Source organism: Rhagoletis zephyria, unplaced genomic scaffold, assembly GCF_001687245.7.
Source record: "Rhagoletis zephyria isolate East Lansing unplaced genomic scaffold, Rhagoletis_zephyria_1.1 Rzeph_scaffold_01301, whole genome shotgun sequence".
Taxonomy (NCBI): domain Eukaryota; kingdom Metazoa; phylum Arthropoda; class Insecta; order Diptera; family Tephritidae; genus Rhagoletis; species Rhagoletis zephyria.
Window position 1 is genome coordinate 61,867 of NW_016158385.1, and position 6,358 is coordinate 68,224.

Sequence of the window (6,358 nt, forward strand, 5' to 3'; positions counted from 1 at the left end):
GAGATAGGGCGTTTTTGAAACGAATTCTGAAATAGGGCGTTCTTGAAAAGTTTTTTGAGATATATGTATGTAATACTTCTATATTGGCAGTAAGCTAACTTCTCAAGTTCTGAACACATTGAAAACGACGTGCTACAGACCACAGCTTCCAATTTGTTATCTTCATTATCTAAACGCTTTGTCGATGGCGACATGATTTCTTTGAACGCGGCAGCGACATCATGAATTTGTATGAGTTTGACATAAAAGAAGAGGAAGAACCTTATCTGTCGCCAGAAAAATAGAAATAGATCTAATCTGGCCACAACCACAGCCGTCGCGTAGCCCGGTCGTCGCCAAAATAATTATCTACATAAGAGTACGTGTTAAAATAATTTGACAGCTGTGGTTTGTAGCTCGTCGTTTTCATTGTGTTCGGGCTATAAATGTGTAAAGCTGCCTTTACAGGAGGCGATTTTTTGACAGGCGATAATCGCATGCAAAAGTTGACTTGCTCTCTACTTTGAGGCAAGCGATTTTTGAATCACTATTTACACGAGCGATTTTTCCAGAGCAATGTTGAATCGCCTGGAAAATCGTCTCATGTAAAGGCAGCTTAAGCATTCCGAAATCAAAGCGAGACCGTCTATATATAACCCATTTCATGCGTACCAATTTGGAGTGAACGATGCTTTAGGTGACGAATAACTTAAATCAAAAATGCATATTTCTATGTATTGTTTAGTATTTCCATTAAAACGCCAAATATAATGCAAATTCGCATAGAATTAATAATACACATTTTACTTCTAATTATATACTTTGCGTACTTTTTGTTGTACATTCCTACTACTGCTTTCGCAAAATGCGATCACATTCTTCCCCTTTCTCTTACTTCCAAAATACAAATCTATATAAAGGAGTGTCAAATTTTAGCTGTCACAAATTACACAACCTTGTATTATTGAATCATGGGATTATTACATATATGAGTTCAGCACAGAGTTGTGTCAGAAAGCTTTCTACTTCAGCCAATCAGAAAGAGCCAAAAGCTTTCATTTGACACGCCAACGTTCAAAAAATTTATATTCTCAAAAATAAAAAAAATTAAAAACTATCAAAAAACATCAAAATTGTATGCAAGTCTGCCCGCCAAAAAAGAGGCTAAGGCGGTAATCAGTTATTTCCCATCAGGTGTCATCGTACGCAGAGATAAATAGTGCATTGAAGAGTCTAACACTACGTTCAAATTGACGAGCTAAACATGTTAAATGGGCTTAAACAAGTTAAATGAACAAAACATGTTCATAAACAAGTTAAATCGCATGCAATTGTTGTTGCAAAATTGAACCAGTTAAATCATTTAACTCGTTTGAAAACCAGTTCAGCACAGAGTTGTATCAGAAAGCTTTCTGCTCCGGCCAATCAGAAAGACCCAAAAGCTTTCATTTGACACGCCAACGTTCAAAAAATTTATATTCTGAAAAATATTAAAAATTAAAAATTATCAAAAAATATCAAAATTGTATGCATGTCGCCCGCTAAAAAAGAAAAAAAGGCGGTAAATAGTTATTTGCCATGAGGTCTCATCATACGCAGAGATAAATAGTGCATAGGAACTAAACATTTTGAAGTCTCTAAGTAATCCGTATGCGTTAATATCATGAAGCAGACATTCGCACAAAACAAATTGAAACACAAAATTGATTTTGAATATATTTTTTTTTAATTTTTATTTGAAATCAAACAACCGTCAAAGTCCACTCCAAATGTTCAATGCGGACGATTGTGTTTTACAAAAAGCTCTTTTTCATTTAACAAGTTAAATGGGGCCTATTTGAGCATAATATAACCGATTTCTTTTCTATATTTGGTTAAAGTTTTTTTTGGAAGGAAATTTATGTATGTTAATTTTGCGCACTAGCAATTTGACGAATTTTTCAAAGGAAGGAATTTATCACCGTACTTTTTTTTTGTCGGAACCAGGCAAAAAACAACGCGTGCACAAAACAACACTCAGACTACGTGCCGTCCATTGTACTGTTTTCATGTCCCTTTTAATCTATTTTAAATCTGCACGATTTACGAATAAACCTAAGCAGATTATTGGGTGTCAAAGAGCTCAGGTGTTCGTCTCTCAACAAAGTTTCAGGGTGTCATTTCACAAATAATTTTGGGGTGGTAAATAAAACGCGTGCCCATGCATGAAGAAAATGTTTCGACGATGTTCTGGCAATTCAAATTTTCTATCTAATAAATACATTCCTACAGTAATCATCAATTTTCGTATCCGCAAAACGTTCGAAACGTTCGAAAAAGATGATTTCATTTGAAAGCAATAATTGTATTTTATTTGCTCAAGCTAAACATTTGAAAGCATGCATGCTTAATCTAACTATTTCATAGCTCAAAGAAGTACAGAAACTTAAAACCAAAAATAGTATGACAGTAATGAGAAAATGGTAAAAGCAGAATATACCAAAACGGTAACAGTGTACTAATTCAATAATTCATTCCCTAATTCAAAATAATCGTACAGAGACAAGTCATGTATCAAATTAAAGTGCTCGATCTGAAACTTTGCACGAACAGATTTAAAAATGATTAGACCACTTTAGATATATTTGCATGGAAAATTTTTTCAAATTTTACAATGAACAGAGCATTGCTACGTTCATTTCAATTGGGGAGTTTTTTCATCTAGTCTGTGAAATGAAAAAGAAATTTTAAATCAAGAAGAAACTGATCGTCGTTTCGGAATATTCCTGAAAAGGGACACCGAAAAAAAGCTGTTGCTACTTTTGTCTAACTTTCGAACTTTTCAGATGTAACTAATAAAAAATATGCTGGATCTGGCAAAGAAATTCCATAGAGCGGGCGCAAAGTGGTTCCAAACCTAGAAGGAATGTATTTTAAACAAGATAAAAAATATTTTTTTATTTACTTCAGGACTTTTCCGTTTTTATCTGTTTTTTACTATGTAATATGTAAAACTGTAATTTAGCATTTTTCAGTAAAAATAAATGATAAAAAAACCTTTAATACTTATTAGTTATAAATAAAACTAAGAACATTTGAAAAACCGTAAAGCCACCTTTTCGGTCTATTATCGGACTCAGCTGGTATGCTGGGAACAATACTTTTGAAAAACTTAATTTTTATACCCGAGCGCACAAGGGTATTATAACTTTGGTCACATAACGGTTGTTTGTAACAGGCAAAACGAATCGAGATAGATATAGACAAATGTATACATAAATGATCAGAATGAAAAGAGAAATCGATTAAGCTGTGACTGTCTGTCCGTCCGTCCGTCTGTCTGTTCGTCCGTCTGTGCACACAATATCTAGAGTAAAAATTGAGATATCTTAACGAAACTTGGTACGTGCTCTTCTTTCGGGCATAGGACGGATGGTATTTAAAATGGGCAATAACCACGCCTACCTCACATATAACGGTAATTTTCAGAAATACGAAAACTGCGATATTTTAGTAACTACTGAAGATCATGCACTCAAAATTAATATTTACAATAATTTTTAGACGAAAAATAAGAATATTATAAATTTTTGGAAAATGGGCGTGGCACAGTTGTTGACCTTGGTACAGCATACCAAATGGCCGAAAATTTAAAAAATCGGACCATAACCATGCCCACATCCCTTATAACGGTAATTTAGCGAAATACGAAATATTCGATAAATCAGTAAATGTTAAAACTAATTTATTCAAAATTGATGCTTGCAACGATTCTTTACCAAGAAATCCGTTTATGATAAACTTGTGGAAAATGGGCGTGGCACCGCCCACTTATGATCACATATATGTATCTCGGTAACCGTTCTACCAATTTGTACCAAACTCGGTATGGTTATTGTGCTTGCCACACAACGTTGAAAATTATTGAAATCGGACTAAAATTACGGCCGCTTTTAATATAACGGCAAATTTCAGAAATGCTTGAGACTACATATTTCGAAATTTACTCAAAATTGGTACACTCCGACTTACCATGTAGCGGTACCCGCGCCGGGTATTTAATGTTTGGCTCCGCCCGAACTTAGACTTTCTTACTTGTTTTATTTTAAATTTTACATATACATATGATTTTAAAATCTTGGAAATTTTTTTCATCACTGAAAATACCGTTGTTCCATTCTTCTATAAAGGACTACAAAATTTGCATTTTTTGTGAAATGCTAAAAACGGATTTCCGTGCTTTAGAGTGGGCTGTGGTTTAGCTATATATTTCTTCAACCTAAGTACCAAATCTGTTGGGTTGTTCACACGTGCCTGATTATCAGGTTATCTGGTTATGTGGTTATATTTTTATTCAGAATTACAACAATAACATACACACGATAGCCAGGCAAGTGTGAACAACCCATGTGTTTATTATATACTGGAAACTTTCACTTGTAGCAGAGATTCAAATACATACATATACATTTTTCAGTAAATCAAGCTGCCCCTTGTAGCTAACCTTTGGATATGTTTGGGACGCTGTTTGAGGTTTGTATGTGGCTGCCAAGCTTATTATTTCCATAGTGCTCAGGATTTTTAAGGGAACTTCTCGTCAGATATAATTATTCTGCTGTTTGTTTACTTCAGAAGTTCTTTAGCCTTTCATGCCATCCAAAATTCATTCCTATTATATTTCCGGGCTCTTCTTCAGGTAGTTCAATGCCACTAGATATTATGAGCTATAATGAAACATGTGAAAATAATAAAAGGGTTTTTATTATGAAAATAGCTTCTATATGCTAAAGTTTCTACCACGCAGGCAGTATTATTTTCTGTTGAACATTTTTGAAGCAGTCGGAAGCTGGGCTTGAATCGTAACACCCGTTCACGGATCGAAAACGATACGAAAGAAAATTACGTGACACGTCAGGCAGTATAAGCTGGGCTCGAATTATGTGTTCCGTGATCGAATCGGCAATCGTATGAAAATATTTTACGTAACTGATCGTATGCATGGCAATATTGGAATTAATATATACGTTCACTGAAGTATCGTAAATTTTCAGAGATTGTAATAGACTCCCTGCGAATTGTTATAGAAATTTTGACAAGTAAATGTAATTTCGATATTTGTGAACAAAATGAATATTTATTTACCTAAGTGTGAAGAAATTCAAAGCGATAAAAAATCAAATGGACGCCGAACTACTTTTTTGGGAACAAGTGAAGTATAGCGGCCGTTGAGGAAAAAAAGTGAGCGTTGTCCGCCCCCTTATACTGATTTTAGTGGTGTAAACCTTACTACTCAGAATTCTCCTTTCTGTGTTGCCAGGCAAAGGGGCAGATCTTCATTCTGCGGCCTTCAAACATTTCATTTTATATAAAAATATCGTTTTATATGAAAATTCGTCGCAGGCAACAATGTATACAGTTAGTATATACAGTTATATATTAATAGAAAGGTATTTCTCTGCTCTTTCTAATAAATACATCACTTAATATAGTTAATTATGTATTTTTTTAGAAATTCCTTATTTTTATTAAAAATAAAATTTATAATTTGGTTTTTTTAGTTTTTCTCGAAATATGTATATAACATATATAAAGATATCCATATCAAATAAAAAGTCTATCAATTACCTTTCCGTACCCACATTTTGAAAATCGGTGCAATAGTTTTCGGAGTACAAACTTTTGAAAATATTGAAAATTCTACCTTTTGGGGGCCTAGCACCGCCGCTATTAATTTGCACCAAAACAAATTTACACCTTTCAAATCAGTAGAAGGGAGCGGACCACGCCCACTTTTAATTTTTGTTTTATTTCAACGGCCGCTATACTGCACTTACGCCTAAAAGCAGTCCTCTTGCTTTGCCACAAAATGCGTAAGTAGTTTTAAACGTAAAACTTGTTGCTGAAGTTTATGTTAATAATAGCCGTGTTTTATTTGTCTTGAAATTTAAGCTATTAGCTTATTTTGTATGGAGGACTTACCCAACATAATTATGTTGGCTTATGAAAAGCTATCTTGGATTGTATATTAAACAAGAGGCATTGCCATTCAGCATCAGAAATGTTCTCCTTCAGCCAATCAGAAAGAGGCAAAAACTTACTTTGACACTATTTGCAGTCAAACAACTGTCAAAATTTGGCTAACATAGAAAATAAGCTTATTTCGTTTTATTTGACCAAGATTTAGCTATTTTCTTGTGATGGTTGAATAAAACATGCCTAATAATAGTTATTTTAAATAATACATTTTTTGACAAATGGATGGACTTTCATAAAGTCGCCCATTATGCTTTTCTGGAGCTGGTCAATTTTATTTAGGCGTGCTAAGATTAACTAAAATTTCGTTATTTCAATATGACATACATTTATTATTTCTATAAATTTAAATTTTACTTACAATTTT